The sequence below is a fragment of the Canis lupus genome, chromosome 15, assembly GCF_048164855.1.
Source record: "Canis lupus baileyi chromosome 15, mCanLup2.hap1, whole genome shotgun sequence".
NCBI lineage: Eukaryota > Metazoa > Chordata > Mammalia > Carnivora > Canidae > Canis > Canis lupus.
Window position 1 is genome coordinate 31,926,774 of NC_132852.1, and position 22,753 is coordinate 31,949,526.

The following is a 22,753-nucleotide window of genomic DNA, read 5'->3' on the forward strand; positions in this document are numbered from 1 at the left end:
AAAGATAACAAAAGCTAGCATGGATGTGGAAAAAAGGAATTCTTGTGCATGACTGGTGGGATTGTAAATTGGTACTACCATATGATCCAGCGATTTCACTTCTGGAATGCATCCAAGAAAAATAAAAATATGAACTTGAAAAGATATCTGTACCCCTCCCTGTTCATAGAAGCATTATTTACTATAGCCAAGACATGGAAACAACCTAAGTGTCCACTGATGGATGGATGAAGAAACTGTGAGATGATGATAGATGACAGATGCAAAAGTATATTATTCAGCCACAAAAAAATGAGAAAATCTTACCATTTGTGATAGCATGGATAGAACTTAAAGGCATTATGCTAAATAAAATAAGTCAGACATAGATGATATATGATCTCACTTATATGTGGAATCTATTATTAATAGATACATACATATATACATACCAAGCTCATAGAAAAAAATCACACATGTGATTTTCAGAGACAGAGGGTTCAGGAAGGCAGAATTGTGGAAAGGTGGTCAAAAGATACTGATTTCCAGTTATAAGAGAAGTAAGTACTAGGTATGTGCAACTTGAGAATTATTGGTAACACTGCTGCATGATATCTAGAGAAGTTTTTAAAAGAGTACATCCTGAGTTCTCATCACAAGAAGAAAAAATTTTTAAAGATGTTTGTTTGTTTGTTTGTTTGTTTATGAGAGAGGAAGAGAGAGAGAGATAAAACAAGCAATGGGGAGGGGCAGAGGGAAAGGGAGAAACAGACTCCCGGATGATCAAGGAACCCACTACAGGGCTGGATCCAGGATCCCAGGATCATGATCTAAACTGAAGGCAGATACTTAACTAACTGGGCCACCCAGGTGCCCCTGCAAGGAGAAAATTTTTTTCTTCTTCCCTTTTTCTTTATTGTAGCTGTAAAAGAAGACACGTGTTATCTGAAGCTATTCCAATAATCATCCTATAATATGTGTAAGTCAAACCATCATGCTTTACACTTTTTTTTTTAAGATTTTATTCATTTATTCATGCTAGACACACAGAGACAGAGAGAGGCAGAGACACAGGCAGAGGGAGAAGAAGGCTCCATGCAGGGAGCCCGACGTGGGACTCGATTCCCGGACCCCAGGATCACACCCTGGGCTGAAGGCGGTGCTGAACCGCTGAGCCACCGGGGCTGCCCCATGCTTTACACTTTAAATAGAGACAGTGATGTATGTCAATTATTTTCTCCTTAACCGCCCCCCCCCCAAAAAAAGTACTCTCTTCTCCATCTCTACTGAAAGAAAAAATCCTGTCCAAATACAATTTATATCTTAAGCTAACTTCAAAGTCGAGGTCTCTGTATGCACTAGGAGCCAAATGTAGAGGTGATACAGAGAGGTCCCCCCTCCTTTTTTTTTGGCAACAGCATTTATTCTTTATGTATGAAGTACTTTGAAGGCCTAATAGGAAGTTAAAATAGCAACAGATGTCATTCCTTTAGGAAAGGATTAATATCAGTCCTGACCCACCTATCTTTATTTAACATACAAAAAACTGGGGCACCTGAATGGCTCAGTCAATTAAGTATCTGCCTTCAGCTCCAGTCATAATCCCGGGATCCTGGATCAAGCTCTGCATCAGGCTCCCAGCTCAGCAAAGTCTGCCTCTCCCCCTTTTCATGCTTTCTGTCTCTCTCAAATAAATTAAATGTTTTAAAAATTAAAAATAAAATAAATTTAATACTAAAAACTACTTAGATATTTTTGTTCATAGGAATTCTCTTTTCAAATTTTGAATGCTGTTAACATGGACTTTCGAAGAGATGATCACTTCTTTTCAGGACTGCATGGATTTTGCTTCAAGGTTTAGTTATATAAATTATTAGGAGGCCTAGGTAGATGACATAACAAAATGAAACTGAACTCTGGAACCTCATTTTATGCTTCTTCATTTCTGCTAGATTGAACATGTGCAGGGATTGTGGGATTGGCAATGGTATGACAGGGGTTTTTTTTTGTTTTTGTTTTGTTTTGTTTTGTTTTTGGTGTTTAATTTTGTTTTGTAAACTTCCTTTTCCTTATCCTTCCTTTTTTTCCTCTTACTCTTCCTTTTTCCTTTTCTTTATTTCTCCTGTCGAAATAAGTAAAGACCAATCAAATGAGACAGGAAAAAGCGACTGAATCAGAGTTTACAACAGCAAGAGAGTCAGCCACCATCATCTAGGTTCTGGTGGAGATGCAAAGGCAGGTAAAGGAAACGGAAATTTTTAGAGTGATATAAAGAGAAGTCTCAAATGGGCCCTGATCAGAGGTTATTGGCATGGGAAGCTGGAGACAGGCAAACTAGAAGTGGGGAATTCTATGAAATTAACATTGGGTACATATTTGGCTTTGTCTGGTTGGTCCAAAGTTGGAAACAGGAGCAAAATTTAGAGAAGTTGTCAGTTATTAATTAAGCCCCTGGACTTTTGGGACCAATTGTTCAATTGTTACAGAAGTTATTGTTCCCCTTCCTGTATTAGTATTAGATACCAATCTGGCTTCCTACAAATCTGACTTATAGAAAGCTGACTTCCTGAACTATTCACTGCAGATTGTGGGTCAGATTTTTGTTTTTCCATATGATCTGGCCATTGTCCATATGTATATTCAGTCTCTCACTCCTCTTAACTTTTTATCTCCTTTTCTCATCTTTCTTTATTTCTTCTTAATATTTATGTATTTTCTGAGAGTTCAGTAAAATTGGGTAAAGAGAATGTGAAATGTGGTCAAGGTTCAGTGTTTAAGGAGACAGTTTGTTCATTCACAGCACGTTCTGAGTAGCTCTTTTCTTAAATAAAGGATGGGCAATTTGGGTAATTTTGTGATCCAGATTGTGTAATTAAATTTGTTCCTATGAACAAATATTAAACACCATGCTATTATTTGACTGTTCTCAAACATAACAGTGAAGTACTTTTCTGTGTAAGTTTCTCAGAAAATAGAAACTTAAAACCTGAAACATGATTCAGTATCTTCTGGAAATGAAATTGAACTGAACATACTTTAGTTTCCCTACTCTGGATTGGCCAAACATGGGACTATTTTGAGATGAGACAGAGGGAAAAAATAACATAGCTTCTAATATGTACCTCCAAAATACTTAATCTTTTTTCGTTTTAGGGACTATGAACAAACCTTAAGTGTGTCCATTTGCCCTAACAATTCTTCCTATTTGAAGTTACATTCAAGTTTTTTAAAAATAGGCTTTAGAGAAAGTGGATGTTTGTTGTCTTTTTGGGATATTGCCAACTGGAGCGGTAAACCTAAGTGAGTCAGTGAGAATCAAGAGAGGGAAACTCATTTAAATGAACCGCTAGATCTGATATTTTTATAGGACATCTGCTCCTGTGTGCTGAAGATCTATGATCAAAGTGCTAGGAGTATAGAAATATTTTATATTCTTTGCAGATTTGCTAACTTTGTGGATCACACTTTATTACTGAAAATATATTTTTAATGGCACTTCCTATTTTCAGGATTTTTAAAGCCAATTAGGCATTGAAACCTTTAGCTGTGAACACCTACAGCATCTTCTTTTATCCACTCTTCACCTAGCATAACACTGGGTTTTTCCAGGGGAAATAAATGTTGCTATATGTCTCCAGACTCAAGGAGGAGAGAGGTAGGTTAGGCCTCCAGATCATAACAGCCTCCTACTATATAAATGTGCTCAAGAACGGCATTTTTGAAGGTAATCCAGCTGTGCAAGCTGAATCATTGCTCACAGTAATTTTACTAATGCATTCCATCCTAAATTTAAAAGCCTGATGAGTCACCCTGTATTGCCAACTGCTTACATTATTAAGCAGAACATAAAAGCATTTACATACATTGGCATAATCCATTGCTGGATCAACCACATTAACTCCCACTTTTATAACCCTTCAAACTTCATATGGACAAAATAAATGATTCTTTAATCAATAGAATGCGCTGGAAAATATAGAATTAAAATGTCAGCTGTTCTATTCTCTCTCATATTTTATGTCTATATTGTTCTTCCATGAAAGTAGTTAGCCAATACACACGAAGTTGAAGGACAACAGAGGACTAGGTTAATTTTTCTAATGTGCTAAAATGGTACCCATGTGAAGATATAGGATATTTTTCTGGCATGGCTTAACAAGAAAGTATCCTTACATTAATTTAAGAGAGGCAGAGAGTGGACTAAATTCTCTCTGAAGAGTATATGGAGTCTAGAAAATTTTCAACTTCAGGAGTACCAGATCTATATGAGAGGTCTTAAAGTTCTTTATTTTTTAAAAAAAGGCAATGTTTCTGTGTTTAAAAAGAAGAAGCAACTTTTTCTAGGTAACAATAGTGTCTCTATACCTGTGGCTATTCTCTACCATTACAATCATCACTCATCATTTATTGTACATGGCACTTTTGATCTTCAGAATATTTGAAGCATTTTATCAAATTTTCCACACATCACTAGGAGGCACAGCTGCCTTTAACAGTGGATATCACACTGCACTTTTGAAAAGTATCTTGGGATTTTATTTATTGAGTCATTAATGATAGGAGCAGAATACCTATATTTATCATCATCTCTAAAAGAACACAATCAGTCATGTGTTCAAGACTTGAAAGCATTTGCTTATAATTTCTAAGGAAAAGATATGGTTGTTTGCCATGTTGCACTTCTTTTGTTCATGTAGTTTTTTCTTATTATGCTTTTTATATGTTTGCTCAGTATCCATATCATGTTACTATGCTGTGTCATTAAACATCTAGTATAGTCACTGAACATTTTACACTCAATGTTCATGAGATAATGATCTCATTTACACAATGAAAGTGTAACAGGATTATATCATATTTATGCAATATCAAATCCATCTTAAAGTTGCAGGGATCTTGAGGAATCACTAACCCATTTTTTTAAAGATTTTATTTATTTATTCATGACAGAGAGAGAGAGAGAGAGGCAGAGACACAGGAAGAGGGAGAAGCAGGCTCTATGCAGGGAGCCCAATGTGGGACTGGATCCGGAGACTCGGGGATCACACCCTGAGTCCAAGGCAGACGCTCAACCGCCGAGCCACCCAGGCATCCCCACTAACCCATTTTTAAAGATTCTTGAATAGCTCCAGCAATAGGTAACTCACTACTTTAAGCAGCTTGAGGAGATGCCAGTTTCCAAAGCTGTACGAGGACTAGATTATTGCATGCATGAAAGGGTAAGAGATAAGGCTTGCCCTTTTCAGGGTATAAAAGTGAAACTGAGATTGCCATACAAACCAGAACCCCTGGAGAACAGCAGACTTAGCACATAGATATATTAGAAAAATATCTGGACACCAAAATAGGAAAAATCATAGAAGTTTGTTTGGGGTCCTCCATTCTTTGTTTCATTGTGGCTTAGCTTCTATGCTTGAAAAGAATCCCTCTCACTCAGAATTTATATTATATACATTTGGGATTTAACTTATTATACCTTAAGGGTTAAAGAACATCTGTCCCCAAGCTAATAAAAAATAGTTCTTGACCAGTGACAACTCTGGGAAGCTAAACATAAAACACAAAACCTCTCACACATCTTGAGGCAACATAGATATCCCTCCAAAAATCTCAGCAATAAATCATTTCATGAACCAAAAGTATAAAACATATAAAGAAATCATCTACTATAAGCGTGAGAGAGGGCTATTGGAATTAAAGTCCTAAGATCTTTGTATCTTTCTCAAGGAAGGAGAAGTATACTCTATATTAACTACTGAATCTGAAAAGTCAAGTATACATATTAAAAATTTAAGGGTACTTATAAAAAATAGAAAGAATATGCAATGTTAAATCAGTGGTGGTATATGGGAAAAGGAATAAACTCTAGAAGATAGAAAAAAAGTCAAGAAGTACCAAAAAGCAAGTAAAACAGATAGCAACAAATAAGATGGAATATTAAAAACAACTGTGGGAAATTACATTTCTAAGAAGATGAAGCATTCCTATTTCCCTATTCCTCCCACTAGGTACAACTAAAAACTTGGACATTATAAATAAACATAAGAAGACTCTGAAGGGTGAAGAAAAGACAGATTGGCTGAGGATCTGAGAACATAAGGAACAGGACAGTAATGATTTCCTTGAGTTTTCTTTTTGCTTTATACATTCCCTACATAGAGTTGAAACAGATACTGACACAGAAATACCAACACATAAGAAGAAAAAGAGCCCCCCAAAGCCTGCCCTCTTTTTTCAAAGGACCAGGAAAGACAGAAAACTCTTGGACAAGAGCCACTCTATTTCAGTCAAATAACACAGAAAACAAACAAACAGAAACAAAAACCTGTGCCAAACCCTCATCCACATCAGAAAAAGCCAAAAGAGGAACCTAGAGTTCCACTCTCAAGACAGTATAGGCAGGTATCTCAGTACCTCTGCCAGAGTGATGTCAGAGATGACCAAGTGGGAGCTTGACTTTGAATCCTTTTGACTAGTAACAAGTGTCCCACTCACGAAGTATCAGAGGAGACTACATAAGAAGCCTGAGTTTCAATACCTACCCAGCACTGACAAGCTGCCTCAATTTATTTCTGCTAGAGTGGCATCAGAAGAGGCCTAGTGAAGAGTCAGAACTTCCACCATTACCCAGAGGAGGTTCCTCCACCCTCAGCTGTCACTGAATGGTGAGTAGGGACCATGGACTTCTGACTCCACCTAGTACTGAGAAGGCAGCTCCTAGCCATCCCCAACTTAGCCTGTCAAAGTGGTATAAGACAAAACCAGCTAAAATAGAAGATTTAAATAATAACCAGAATCCTGTAATATAATATGAACATCTTAGTTTGAATGGAAAATCATCATCATACCAAGTATCACAAGGAGCTCAATCAGAATAAAAAATGGACACCAAATATATATCAACACTGAGATAACAAAGACATTATTTCCTGACAAAAATTTATTTTATTTATTTTTATGGGTATTTTATGAGAACTTTTTATTTTGAAATTTTTAACTTTCATTTTAAAAGTACAATTAATTCTCATTACCTTGGCCTGACAAAAATTTTAAAGCAGGTATTGTAATAATGCTCCAATGAACAATTACAAAAAATGCTGGAAACAAAAAAAAGTCTCAGCAAAGAAATAGAAGATGGGAAAAATGCAAAAGGAAACTTTCTAACTGAAAAATAGAGTATTCAAAATAAAAATAAATGGGCTCAACAACAAAATGTAGTGAATAGAGAAAAGAGTCAATAAACTAGAATATAGAGGAATAGAAATTACTCAGTTTGAACCACAGAGAGAATATGGACTAAATAAATATCATGAGAACCTGAAAGACAGATGAGACTATAACAAAAGATTTACCATTCATGCCATTTGAGTCTTGGAAGGATACAAGAAGGAATGTGAGGCTGAAATGGAATTCTTTACACAAAACTTTCCCAAATTTGACAAGAGACACAAACTGGCAAATAAAAGAAGTGAGTGAATCCAAAACAGGATAAAACCAAATAAATCCATGCTAAGACAGATCATAAGTAAGCTTTAAAAACTAAAGAAACAGAAATAAAAAATCTTGAAAGCAGCACAAAAAATGACACCTTATCTACAGAGGAAAAACAGTTTGAATGACAGTGTGTCCCTTGTCAGAGGTCTTGGAGGCCAGAAGCAAATGTCACAATATTTTTCAGGTTCGACAAAAAAAAAACTGGTGAGCCAGATTCTTCTACCTAGACAGTATCCTTCAGGAATGAATGGGATAATCAAGATATTATCAGGTGAGAAAAACAAAGAATTTGTCACCAGCAGACCTACACTAAAAGAATGACTAAACAGAAATGAAATGACATGAAGGAAACTTGAAATATCAGGAAGGAAGAATACAGTAAACAAAAATATAGGTAAATAGAAAGGGCTTTTTCTACCTTTTGAGTATTATAGATTATATTTGATGATAGAAGCAAAAATTACAGCACTGTCAGATGCAGATCTACGTGAGCAGAGATAAAATATTTAGGATGATCATATTATAAAAATAGGAAAAGTGAAGGGACATAAAGTAAAGTGTGCTTTCTGCACTTCACTCAAATTGGTAAAATGTTGACATTAATACACTATGATAAATTATGTGCGTATAATGTAATACCCAGAGCAATCACTAAAACAAGCTATAAAAAAGATACAGTCAAAAACACTATAGATAAAACAAATCAAAATTCTAAAAGATATTCAAGTAACTTAAAGAAAGATAGAAAACATAAAACAGAGAAACAAAGAGAACAAGTGGAAAACAAAAATTATAAGGCAGACTCAAGTGTTTTTCTCAGAGAAATGAGAATTCTGTTCACAAAAACCTATATAGGAATTTCTGTAGCAGCTTTATTCATAATAGACAAAAACTAGAAACAACTCAGATGTTCTTTAATAGGGGAATAGGGGCAGCCTGGGTGGCTCAGCGGTTTAGCGCCGCCTTCAGCCCAGGGTGTGATCCTGGAGACCTGGGATCGAGTCCCCTGGGGCTCCCTGCATGGAGCCTGCTTCTCCCTCTGCCTGTGTCTCTGCCTCTCTCTCTCTCTCTCTCTGTCTCTCATGAATAAATAAATAAAATCTTTAAAAAAAATAGGGGAATAGTTAAACTGTAGTACATACACAATGTTGAAGACTACTCAGTGATTAAAAAGGAGCAAACTATATGATACATACAACCTGGATGTATCTCTGGATAATTCTATGTATGAGTAAAGCAAATTCCAAAAATTATATTTATATATATATTCCATTTATATAACATTCTTGGAATGAAAAAACTATGGATTTCTTATGGTTGGTCTGTGCATCGTATATCTTTCCTTATCCCTTTACTTTCAACATATTTGTATATGTGAATCTAAAATGTGTCTCCTGTAGGCAAAACAGGCTATGTCTTTTAATTCACTCGGACAATCTCTGTCTTTTAATGGCTATGTTTACACAACTTCTATTTAATGGAATTATTATGTGTTAGAGCTTATGTCTGCTATTTTCCATTTTGTGATCTCTGTTTTTCATTTTTGTTTTCTTTTTCTGTGTGTTATGAGTTATTTGATTTTTAGTATTTCATTTTTACTTATCTATATGGTTTCTGAGTGTATGTTTTTAGTAGTTGCTTTATGTATTACATTTTATACAAAACTTAACACAGTCTACCAATGTTGACATTTTACCAATCTGAATGAAATGTAGAAACCATGCCTTAATTTCTCTTTCCCCTTTTATAATATAATGCTCAAATATTCCCCCTATGTTCATTTAAATGCTCATCAGAGTGCTATAATTTTTGCTTCAATCATCAAACTTAATTTAAAATATTCAGTATCACAATAACCTATTGCACTTATATATGTTCACTGATACCACACTGGTGGTGAAAGATTTTTACCCTTTCCATTGTTCATTCATTTTTTTTTTTTTTTTGGATGTTTCCTTCTGTAATTTCTTGTTTAAGAGAGTTCTGTTAGCCCTTCTTTTAGAATAGGTTTATTGGCAATGATTCCCTTAGTTTTCCTTCATCTGAGAATGTCTTGATTTCTATGTCATTCCTAAGGAATATTTTCACTGGATATAGAACTTGGGGTTGAAATTCCTTTTCTTTTCACACTCTAAAATGATGTTACTTTTTCTTGGTCTCCATGCTCTCTGATGAGAAATCTGCTATTTCTAATTGTTGAATTGTTTTCCTCTGTATGTGGTAAGGTATTGTTTTCTCACTGCTTTCGAGATTTTTTCTTTGTCTTTAATATTCAGAATTTTGACTGCACTGTTTTGATGTGGGTTTCTGTAAGTTCATCATGTTGTGGTTCTTTCAGCTCCTTGAGTCTGTAGGTTTATGTCTTTTGCCAAATATGGAAGTTTCAGCCATTATTTCTTTAATTACTTTTTCTGCTTCACTTTACATTCTTCTGGGGGACTCCAGTGATACACCAGGTTGCTGAAGTTCTGTCATTTTCTCTCTTTTTTTGGTATATTTTTCTATGCTTTTAAGATTTTCCTTTTTCCCTGCCCATTCTGATGTTGTGTTCATCCACTGATATTTTTATTTTAATTAATATATATTTCAGTTCTAAATTTTTTCATTTATTTATTTTTATATCTTCCATTGCTTTGCTGAAACTTTCTGCTTCTTTACTTTATTCAGTCTTTCCTTTTTTTCTTTATTTGTTTTAAGAATTTTTAAAATTACTCCTTGACACACTTTTATGATGGTTGCTTTATCACTGTAGGATAATTCTGTCATCATCTCAATGTTGGTGTCTACTGATTATCTTTGTCTTTCTTCATTCAAGTTGAGATTATCTTCATTCTTTTTGATGCATAATTGTCGATTGAAACCTGGACAATTTTATGTTATGTTATGAAACTTTGGACTTATTTAAAACTTGTTTTTTTATCTGTCTTTGTATGATACTGCTCTGACAAGGAAAGAGGGTGTGGAAGAGCTCTGCATTGTTGCTTTGCATATCAAATAAAAGTCTAGGATCTTTCATTGGCCTTCACTAACATCCAATTAAGGGTGGGCAGCTCCTCATTACTGCTGGGCAGAGATGGGAATTCCAGCTAGGACAGCAAGAAATGCTTTTTATTGCTCCCCAGGCAGCTTCCACTGAGTCACTAAGGGAGAGGGCAGGGGTTGTGTTACTGCTGGATGGTGGTAAAAGTTCTTACTCCACTAGGCCTCTTCTAATTCTATTCCAGCAGGAAATAAGTAGGTTTCCTCATTATTGTTGGGTGGGTGAGTACGGAGAAAATGTCCAGGCTCCCCACATTGTCTCTGGTGATGCCATAGAAAAGGAGAAGGGGACACTTCACCATCTAAGAAGGATAAAACTATTAGTATAATGCTCAACCTCTTCTGACACCACCATAGTGATAAGGTGTTAAAATGCCTCATGTTAGCTTGGTGAGAATGGAAATCTAGACTTCTAGTTTGGCCATTGTAGACTTGGGTGAAGTTGAAGTATGTTCTGTGGTGTTTGGCTCAAGAAGAGTAATTATTGCCCTAAAATTTTTCATTCTCTTATGTTACTCCTTTCCTGGTCCTTTTGTTAAGGCGGCAGCTTTTTGTTTGTTTTGTCTTTTTGGTATATGCAAATTTTCAAGTTGCTCCTTCCAGTCTGGGACATACGAGGCAAACTGAAAACCTAGGGAATTCACCATGTATTGTCCCTCAACTTGAAGTCCCTAGCCATTCTGCTTTTTTCTTTCCAATTTATCTGAATCTCATGGTTGTTTTGTATATAATGTTCAACACATTTTGTTGTACCTGGTGGGAGGAATAGGAAAAAGTACATGTGTTCCATCTTCCTAAAATCAAACTTCTTTAGATTCCTTTTTGCATCTTCTTGTTCCCTGAAATAAAATATATTATAGCCAGGAGAACATAATCCTTGTACAGCAGCTTGATACTTTCTCATAGTCTGTTTGCTAAACTTGGATATCTTTGCTCCTATATGTAGACCAAAGATCAATATCCAAAATAGAGAAGGAAAAGAAAACAATTTAAAATAACCTGTACTTTCTTTATTGTATATAAATATCACCCATTGACAACTTCTCTTACACCTCTGGGCAGCAGTCTTACTCCTTTTTGGTCTTCTGGTTTCTAATGTAATTTAAACATGTGCATACTGTTTCCAGCATTTTTAGAGGTTTGCATATTTTCAATCCTACATGCTACAATTTTTAATCTTAAAAAACAATTTTTTACTTTACACTATCATTTATTTAGTGCTATTATGTATTTCGCCAAGTGACATGTGTTTTGCCAGGTGACTATACTATTGTTAATCTTAAAATGATATGAATATAGGTTTTAGAGCTATTTATTCATAAAACATATTTTTTAATATTTATTTATTTATTTATTTATTTATTTATTTATTTATTTATTTTTATATGAGAGAGAGAGAACATGTGTGAGCAAGGGGAAGGGCAGAGAGAGGAGAAAGAGAATCTCAGATTCTGCATTGAGCACAGAGCCCAAAGCAGGCAGGGCTCAACCTCACGACCCCCAGATCATGACCTAATCTGAAATCTTGAGTTGGACACTTAACCAACTGAGCCATCCATGCTCCCCTCATAAAATGTATTTGTTCATAAAACATACTGACTTCACAGAAAAATAAGCAGACATTGTCCCAGCCTTCACGAATTTTGCAATCTAATGAGAGAGAGAGAAAGAGATAAAAAAGTAAGCAAACAAAAATATACAGTAACTACATGTTGTGAATGTTCCAAATGACTTTAAAACAGAGAAGAGTAGAGAATAACAGGGTAATGCAATTTAGAAATTTTGAGTCGTCAAGGAAGGCTACACTAGGGAGGTCATATTTAAGCTAAGCCTCAAAGGAACAAAAAGAAGTCAGCCCTACAAAGCATGAAATAGAAGGTGTTCTAGGCAAGAAAGGACAAGAGTAAAAGTAGAGTATATCACAAACTAATGCACAAGGTGTAGTGAATGACCTCACTACATTCTGAAACTGCCTTCCAAGGACCATTTCCACTTTGGCTTCCTTCAACTTTTCAAGATGTTGTTTCTGCCTACCATCTGCTCAAGCAGAAGGTGGTCAAGCCTCTGGGATGTTGGCAGTGCCAGTTTTCCTGGTGCTCCAGAAGCCTCCGGTCACTAGCTGATTACCCATTCCATCCAAATTCAAAAATCTCAAAACAATAACATTTTCTAATCTATCCAATCTCCAAAGCACAAGCCACAAGGAAAGTAACAAAATGAAAAGGAATGTTTTGATGAAATAATTTTAGACTGTGGATGGAGAATGGAATGCCAGGGTTCCTGTGCTAATTCTGCCATGTGTTACATGTATAGGCAATTGCCTTCATGACAAATTACTCTTTTCTCCCTGGGAGGATAAAATCTTAGAGGTAGGAAGGACCTTAGAGATTCAGCACTATAGCTTTCCTAGCACAACCAGGTATACACTAATTTTCAACCTCCATATCCACAGATCTATCTACTACATCTCACAGCTGTTACACTCAGAAAACCTGCCTTATCCGAGTTCCCAGGAATTTAAACTAGAATAAATGCTAAGTGATCAGTCTACATGGGAATGTAGGTATATAGTATTTATAAGTATAATCTATACACATTTTTAAGACAAAAGTATAAAATAGTTGCACAAATGCTTTGATTTCCTCAGAAGAACAGCTATACATATGCAAGGAAATGATGTTAGAGAAGAAGCCAAGTACATATAGTTTTTCTACCTCGATGTATATTCCTACCTCTGCTAAAGGCAAAGATAGTTAACTAGTAATTGCCTCAGGAAAATGAGACACAGAGAGCATTTTCTCTTTTCAGATAATGCTGAGCATTTTTTCCAGAGACGAATAAGACTTGACAAGAGGGAAAAGTATGGAAAAGATTTGTTTTCAGGTGATCCGAACACCAACTGTCAGCCTCAAAGGAAAATAATATGCAAGACAGAAATAAAAATGAATGACGACTTAATCAGGACATTATTAGAAAGGGCATGGAGAATTTTAACTATACCACTTCAAAGTTGTTCTACTTTCCAAAATCAAGGCATAATCTATGGCCAAAGATGAAGCTAGCAAGAATTCAGATCAGCTTTATTTTTCTGAGATCTTAAAATTTTTTTCTACTTCAGCCATAAGTAATTTACATAAATATAGTTTGACTCCAGTGATATCCTCCACCTTATCCATTGCCTAGTGAGATTATTTGACCTGACAATATCCACTGTACCTCTTCCAGGACGAACATCTTCCAAAGCATCTTCTGTAAGTCCCATTAAAGATTCAAGATATGTCTCAGAAAAAAAGATTCCATGTGAAGTTAAATTAAGAAATTAAAGCTAAATGAAGCTACATGCATCTTCTTCAAAGATTTTAGCAAAATAAGCTGGATTTCCCATGTCCATTTGAGCAAAGAACACCTCTATGCAACAAGAGAGAGAGTCTAGTGTTCCTTAAAACATAACTTGGGAACAAAACCCATGGCACTCTAATCAAGCTGCACTGTCCATCCACAATTCATACTTGTGTCAGCGGCATATATATTAAAATTGGAGAGATTCAGAGAAGATTAGTATGGTGCCTGCCCAAGGATGACATGTAAACCACAATTCATGGAATCCCTGTGTGAAACCAAAATTTATTTCCCCTTTAATGCTACAAAAATGTTCCATGGGTTATGAATCTGATCATTTGCCACTTAAGATGCACAGATTTATGGTCTTAGAACTCTCAAAAGAAAGGATATTTTTCCTTTATTCTCCTAATCTACTTCAATGCTTGTATCCCACAATGTGATTATCTAATCTAGCTTTGTAGCCCAGAGTAAGTAAGTTTATGTTGAGTAATAAATACTTAAGAATAACCAAGAACATCATGAAACAGAATAATAAGGGTAAAAGTAGTATAGGAATTTGCCTTACCATATATCAAAATATACTAAAAATTCACTTGAATATGATCAGTGTGATAGTGCATAGGAACAGACAAATAGATTATGGGAACCAAAGAAAAAATCCAAAAATAAATCCAAGAAAATATAATTATTTAACAAGCAACAAAAGGGCATTTGAATTCAGTGGGTAAAGATGATATACTTTAAAAGAATATGTGAACAAAGTCATATTTTTAAAAGAAAACAAAATTATATCCCTTCCTCACACCATATACAAAATAAATCACAAATGGACTATAAACTTAAATTTATTTTTTAATGAAATAATATACTGTTAGAAAATCTAGGAGATTAAATGTTAAAAATCTAAAGAAAAGAAGACATTCTAAACCAAACAAGAAACCTAGGCCTACGAATAAATAAATTTAAAATATGTAAGCTTTTGTATGCCAAAATACATAATAAAAATAAATGAAAAAATAATGCAGATGATAAACTAAGTACTGTTGTTTGAAATACACAGGGATTGTTGTAAAAAAACAAGAAAAATACAAACAACCCTATAGAAAAGTTGGCAAAAAGTAGGCAAAGACAATTCACAGCATAGAAGCTTTTAATGACAAAATTAATACTAATTAGGAAAATTCACCTTTACATAACCATAAAATAAAACTTTATACCACTAAGATTAGCAAATATTTTTTAAAAACAGTATGTTACTGGCAAAGATAGGAGATGAAAACATAAATTGTTACCGTCTTTGTAAAATGTAGAAAGAAATCTGGCAAGAGCAATTAAACGTAAACATACGCCTGATCCCACCCCAAAAGTAACTATACTCATACCATTTGACACTGAGTTCCTGCTTTTGGTCTTATTTCCTATTGAAAAGAAAAATCCTCAGTTAATATGAACATATGTATATAGATGATTAATATGAAACTATTTGCAGTGGCAAAAGATACAAATGAGTTTTTCTTTCACTGGGAAGGAGAAAGATGGAAAAAGAAGAGGATTAAGAGGACACTTACCCTGATGAGCGTTGAGTAACATAAAATTGTCGAATCATGATGTTGAACACCTAATACTAATATAACACTGTATGTTAATTATACTTGAATAAAAAATTTTAATTAATTTTTTAAAAAAGCATGGATCCTATGAACAATGAAGAAAATCTGGATCAACTAAAAATCATACCTTTTCTTGACACCATTAAAGAAGCTGGAATAGCCAGAGATGGACAGGTCCCTCCCAGGGGAAGACAAAATAGATTGATTTGCTTGTGACAGAACACAGGGAAAGAAAGGAGCTGGCTATTCAAGCTACTTCCATGGGTTCATTTGGGGCTTTTTCACAGAAACTTATCAGGCAGTCACCAAAAAATACTGGTGATAGGACAGGGGAACAGAACAAGCCCCCCCACACACATCTGCTTTGTAGTGTAGATATGCAAGAGGGGATGAGGACCCACTGTGGAAAAGGCATAGAGCCATAGAGCCTCATCACCCCTAATCCCCCACCACAGACATTTTTCTCATTTCAAACCAAAGCCTTAAGCTTCTAAAAAAAAAAGGTTTTTAAAATGCTGTTACCTGCAGGGTACACATCAAGACCCATGATAGTTCATGAAAGGATAGAAGATAAAACAGAACATTTCCACTACTGATGGAAAAATTAATAATAATAATAATAATAATAATAATAAAAACATTGGATCGTAGACTCATTATTAATGCCATTAAAGGTTACTTACCACTGAAAAGTAAATCAGAAAATCTCTTCCATACAAGATTTTCCACAGATACAAAGCTTTGGTTGTCATGGAGAGGAGACTCCAGAAGGCCAAGAAAATCGCATGCTAAGACCCAGGCATGCTGGTCCAGTCTAAGGGGCTAGATCAGAATCACCAAGACTAGCTTGGCAACGCACTAAGTAGAAAGAATTGTGGTTTAGCAGTGGGGGAGGTGGGGGGCACTTAGAGACAGACCTTCCTGTGTGCAGGTGTTGGTAGGCTCAAAGGTGAGAGTAGAACACAAACACCAATAAAAGCCTTCTGTCACCACAGCTACCGCCCTAAGGCCAAGGCAACAATAGATGAACACTTGAGGACTTTTTTGGTAACAGTTTAATTGAAATACAGCTCACACACATTCAACTAATCACTTAAAGTGTACAGTTTAATTATTTTTTACTACCTTTACAGTTTTGTGCAGCCATCACCACAATTTTAGAACATTTTTATCTCCCCAAAAAGAAACTCCACACTATTTAGACAGCCCCATCTCATCCATCTCAGTGACCCCTCCCCAACCAACCAGCTCTAAGACAAACACTAATTTACTTGTTGCTTCTATGAATTTGCCTATTCTGGATATATTCTGCATAAATTAAATCATATAATTTGATTATTAATTGTGGCCTTTTGAGACTGACTTCTTTCACTCAGTGTTTTTTAAAGGTTCATCTATGTCACAGCATCTATCAGTACTTCATTACTATATAGCCAATATATATTCCATATTTTGTGTATCATTTCATCAGTTGGTGAACATAGGAGTTATTCTTTTAGCCAATCATGAATAATGCTGCTATGAATGCTCACATACATTTTTTTAAGGATTTTATTTATTTATTTGAGAGAGAGAAAGAGTACAAGCAGTAGGGAGAGGGAGAAGCAGACTCCCCGCTGAGCAGGGAGGCTGATGTAGAGCTCAATTCCAGGACCCTGGGATCATGTCTTGAGCTGAAGGCAGATATTAAATGGACTGAGCCACCCAAGCACCCCTCACATACAATTTTTGTGTAGATATATCTTGTTTTATGGGATGCATATACTTAGGAGTAGAATTGCTGGGTTATACAGTAATTATACATTCCATTTTTGAGGAACTACCAAACTATTTTCTAAAGTACCTGTATTATATCCATTCTCAGCAGCAGTGTATGGGGTTTTGATTTACCTAACACCTTGCCAAAACATATTATCAGTCTTTTAAATTGCATCCATTCTAGTTGGTGGGAAATGGTATCTCATTGTAGTTTGGATTTGCATTGTCCCAGTGACTAATGATGTTGCACATCTTTACATATATTTATTGTCCATTTATTTATATGTCTTCATTGGGAAAATTATTATATAAATCATTTGCCCATTTTTAATTGAGTTATTAGTCTTTTTACTATAGAGTTATATGAATATTTTATGTTTTATATGTAACTGTTACTTTATGTTTTATACATAATTCTGATATATAATTTGTAAACATTTTCTCCTGTTGTGTGGATTATCTTTCACTTTTTTCCCCAGCTTTATTCAGATACAGTTTACATGTATATATTATGAAATGTTTACCCCAAAAAGTTAGTTAACACATCCTTCACCATATATAATTACAATTTTATTGTTGTTGGTACTATAGTTAGAATACAACTCTACTTACATAGCAACTTTCAAATATATAGTTGATGCTTCCAGTACTCTGTTGAATAGGCATGGGAAAAGTGGGCACACTTGTCTTGTTCCTTAACTTAGAGGGAAATCTTTCAGCCTTTTATTTTTGAATATGATATGGGTTTGGGTATGGAGTATGGGTTTGTCATATATGACCTTTATTGTGTTGAGATATGTTCCTTCTATATACAACTTATTGAGCATCTTCATAATGAATGGATTTTTTTTTTATTTTGTCAAATGTTTTCTCTGCATCTGTTGAGATGGTCATATGATTTTTGGTCTTTCATCCTATTAATGTGGTGTATCATGTCTATTGATTTGCGTTTTTTGAACCATCCTTGCATTCCAGGGATAAATCTTGCTTAATCATGATATATATGATCATTTTAATGTGGTATTAAATTGGGTTCCATAGAATTTATTTCAGAATTTTTGCATCTGTATTTATCAAGAATATTGACCTGTAGTTTTCTTTTAATATAGTATACTTACTTGCCTTTTGTATCAGGGTAATGCTGGTCTCACAAAATAAATTAGGTATTCCCTCCTCCTCAATTGTTTTGAAGTTTCAGAAGAATCAGTCATAATTATTTAAATGTTTGGTAGAATTCACCAGTAAAACCTTATGTCACTGGGCTTCTTTGTTGTTTTTGTAAGACATTTGATTAATGGTTAAGTCTCCTTACTTTTAATTGGTCCATTCAGATTTTCTGTTTCTTCATGATTCAGACCTGGTAAATTGTATGCTTTTCAAAATCTATCCATTTCTTCTAGGTTGTCCAATTTTTTGATATATAAATATTTATTGTAATCTCCTATGGTCCTTTGTATTTATGTGTAATCTGTCTCTTCATTGACTTATTTTGTTTATTTAAGTCCTCTATTTTTTTTCCCTTGGTAAGTCTAGGTAAAGGTTTGTCAATTTTGCTTATCTTTTCAAAAAACAAATTCTTTGTTTATCTTTTTTAAAAAAGATTTTATTTATTTATTCATAAGAGACACAGAGACAGGTAGAGACACAGGCAGAGGAAGAAGCAGCTCCTTCTGGGGAGCTTGATACAGGATTCAATCCCAGTTCACGACCTAAGCCAAAGGCATATGCTCAACCATTGAGCCACTCAGGTGGCTATATTTTTTATTGTTTTTCTGGTCACTATTTCTACTCTTACCTTTGTTATTCCCTTCTCTCTGCTAACTTTGGCTTAGTCTGTTCCTTTTTTTTCCAGTTTCTTGAGGTGGAAATCACTATGAACTTCCCCCTTAGCCCTGCTTTTGTTGCATTTCATAAGTTTTCATTTATTGTGTTTCCATTTTCATTGGTTTCAAGATCTTTTTAAATCTTCCTTTTGATTTTTTTTGACCCATTGATTATTCAGAGAGTGTTATTTAATTTCCACAAATTTGTGCATTTTTCAACTTTCTTCCTGTTATTGGTTTCTATCTTCATACCACTGTGGTCAGATTTATAGCTAAGTATTTCACTTTGAAAATACTAATGTAAATGTTATTGTGTTTTTAACTTTTGTTTTGTTTCGTTTTGTTTGTGTGTGTTTTTAGCTTTGAATCCCATTTGTAAATAGTTACTTTGGTATGTTCATATAATATCATCAATGTATCATGTAAGCTTGGTATTACTGCTTATTCTTATTAGTTCCAGGAACATTTTGTTTATTTTTTTAAGGCCACACACACAAATAAACAAAGATGTCTGCAAACAAAGATAGTTTTATTATTTCCTTCATAATCCATACTTTGGCCCTTTTCTTGTTTTATTGTATTAGCTAAGACATCTAGTATAATTTGAAAGGGGTGGTGATAGGAGACATCCTTGCATTTTCCTAAATTAGTGAGGAAGCTTCAAGTTTCTCATCATAAAGTATGATTTTAGCTGCAGAGTTTTTGTAGATATTCTTTATCAAATTGAGGAAAGTTCCTTATGTTTCTAATTACTGAGAATTCATCATGAAGTGTTGAATTTTGTCATATACTTTTTCTGAATCTATTTATATAATCATGTGACTTTCTTCTTTAGCCTATTGATTTGATGGATTACATTAATTGACATTTGAGTATTAAATAGCCTTGCATACCTCAGATAAACCTCACATTTTCATGGCATACAATTCTTTTTACACATTGTTGGATTTAATTTGCTAATATTTTGTTGAAGATTTTTCATATATGTTTATGAGAGATATTGGACCATGGTTTTCCTTTTTTGCAATGTCTTTGTCTGTTTTCATATTAGAATAATGCTACTCTCACAGAATGAGTTAGGAAGCATGCCCTCTACTTCTATCTCCTAAATGAAATTTAGAGGATTGGCATAATGCCTTCCGTAAATGTTTGTTAGAATTCAACAGAGAATCATTTGGGTCTGGTACTTTCTATTATGGAAGCTTATTAATTAGACTCAGTTCCTTTTTTTCTTACTATTTTTTATTGAGATAAAAAGACATACATTACTTCAGCTGTATAACATATTGATTCAATATTTGCATATATTACAAAATGATCACCATAATAAATCTAGTTATCATTCATTACTACATATATTTGTAATTTTTTCTTGTGATGAGAATTTTAAGATCTCTCTCAGCAACTTTCAAATATGCAATACAGTATTAATAATAGTCACCTTGGTGTACATTACGTTCCCATGTCTTATGTATTTTAGAAATAGAAGATTGTACCTTTTGACTCCACCCATTTTGCCTCCAAGCCCACCCCACCCCCACTGTGCCTCTGGCAACAACCACCCTGTTCTTTTTTTTTTTTTTTTAATTTTTTATTTATTTATGATAGTCACAGAGAGAGAGAGAGAGAGAGGCAGAGACATAGGCAGAGGGAGAAGCAGGCTCCATGCACCGGGAGCCCGATGTGGGATTCGATCCCGGGTCAACAGGATCGCGCCCTGGGCCAAAGGCAGGCACCAAACCACTGCGCCACCCAGGGATCCCCCAACCACCCTGTTCTATTTCTATAATTTTTTTTTCTTTTTTAGATTTCACATGTAAGTGAGATGTTCAGGTATTTGTCTTTCTCTGTCTAGCTTTCTTCACTTAGCATAATGTCTTAATGGTCCATTCATGTTGTTGCAAATGGCAGGATTTCTTTCTTTTTTGTGTTTCAATAATGTATGTTGTACATATATACCGCATTTTCTTTATCCATTTATCTTTTGATGGACATTTAGGTAGCTTTCATATCTTGACTAATGTAAATAATGCTGTGATAAACATGGTGTGCATATATCTTTTTGAGTTAGTGTTTTTATTTTCTTTGATAAACATCCAGAAGAGAATTGCTGGAGCATATGGTAGTTCTCTTTTTAATTTTTTGAGAAACCCCCATACTCTTTTCCATAGTGGCTATACCTATTTACATTTCCACCAACAATTCACAAATGTATCCTTTCTCCATATCCTTGTCAACACTTGTTATTTCTTTTTGATAATATTCATTTTAACAGATGTGAGGAAATATCACATGTGGATTTGATTTGGACTTCCAAAAGTGATGTTAGGCCTATTGTTATGCATCTGTTGACCACCTTCATATCTTCTTTGGGAAAATGTCTATTCAGCTCCTCTGCCTATTTTTAAAATCAGATTTTTTATTGTTGTTTTGGTTTTTTGTTTTATGCTACTGAGTTGTATGCATTCTTTTTTTTTTTGTTCTTTTTTTTTAATTTATTTTTTATTGGTGTTCAATTTACTAACATACAGAATAACCCCCAGTGCCCGTCACCCATTCACTCCCATCCCCCACCCTCCTCCCCTTCTACCACCCCTAGTTCGTTTCCCAGAGTTAGCAGTCTTTACGTTCTGTCTCCCTTTCTGATATTTCCCACACATTTCTTCTCCCTTCCCTTATATTTCCTTTCACTATTATTTATATTCCCCAAATGAATGAGAACATATAATGTTTGTCCTTCTCCAATTGACTTACTTCACTCAGCATAATACCCTCCAGTTCCATCCACGTTGAAGCAAATGGTGGGTATTTGTCATTTCTAACAGCTGAGTAATATTCCATTGTATACATAGACCACATCTTCTTTATCCATTCATCTTTCGATGGACACCGAGGCTCCTTCCACAGCTTGGCAATTGTGGACATTGCTGCTATAAACATCGGGGTGCAGGTGTCCCTGCGTTTCATTGCATCTGTATCTTTGGGGTAAATCCCCAACAGTGCAATTGCTGGGTCGTAGGGCAGGTCTATTTTTAACTCTTTGAGGAACCTCCACACAGTTTTCCAGAGTGGCTGCACCAGTTCACATTCCCACCAACAGTGTAAGGAGGGTTCCCTTTTCTCCGCATCCTCTCCAACATTTGTGGTTTTCTGCCTTGTTAATTTTCCCCATTCTCACTGGTGTGAGGTGGTATCTCATTGTGGTTTTGATTTGTATTTCCCTGATGGCAAGTGATGCAGAGCATTTTCTCATGTGCATGTTGGCCACGTCTATGTCTTCCTCTGTGAGATTTCTGTTCATGTCTTTTGCCCATTTCATGATTGGATTGTTTGTTTCTTTGGTGTTGAGTTTCATAAGTTCTTTATAGACCTTGGAAACTAGCCCTTTATCTGATATGTCATTTGCAAATTTCTTCTCTCATTCTGTAGGTTGTCTTTGAGTTTTGTTGACTGTATCTTTTGCTGTGCAAAAGCTTCTTATCTTGATGAAGTCTCAATAGTTCATTTTTGCTTTTGTTTCTTTTGCCTTCATGGATGTATCTTGCAAGAAGTTACTGTGGCTGAGTTCAAAAAGGGTGTTGCCTGTATTCTTCTCTAGGATTTTGATGGAATCTTGTCTCACATTTAGATCTTTCATCCATTTTGAGTTTATCTTTGTGTATGGTGAAAGAGAGTGGTCTAGCTTCATTCTTCTGTATGTGGATGTCC

General features: G+C 34.9%; 1 long non-coding RNA gene and 1 other non-coding gene across 2 annotated transcripts in view; one reads left to right on the plus strand and one right to left on the minus strand.

Annotated features, from left to right (window-relative positions):
• Positions 1 to 16,413, minus strand: part of LOC140605517 (uncharacterized) — a 33,593-nt gene extending 17,180 nt beyond the window's left edge. Inside the window, exons 1-2 of the long non-coding RNA XR_012008172.1 lie at positions 16,382 to 16,413; positions 16,148 to 16,286 (exon numbers count right to left, since the gene is read on the minus strand). This is a non-coding gene — a long non-coding RNA (uncharacterized lncRNA). The remainder of the gene's footprint in view (positions 1 to 16,147; positions 16,287 to 16,381) is intronic.
• On the plus strand, positions 14,018 to 14,125 carry LOC140605570 (U6 spliceosomal RNA). Its single transcript, XR_012008210.1, has one exon. It is a non-coding gene; the product is annotated as a U6 spliceosomal RNA (small nuclear RNA).
• Positions 16,414 to 22,753: the final 6,340 nt, after the last annotated feature.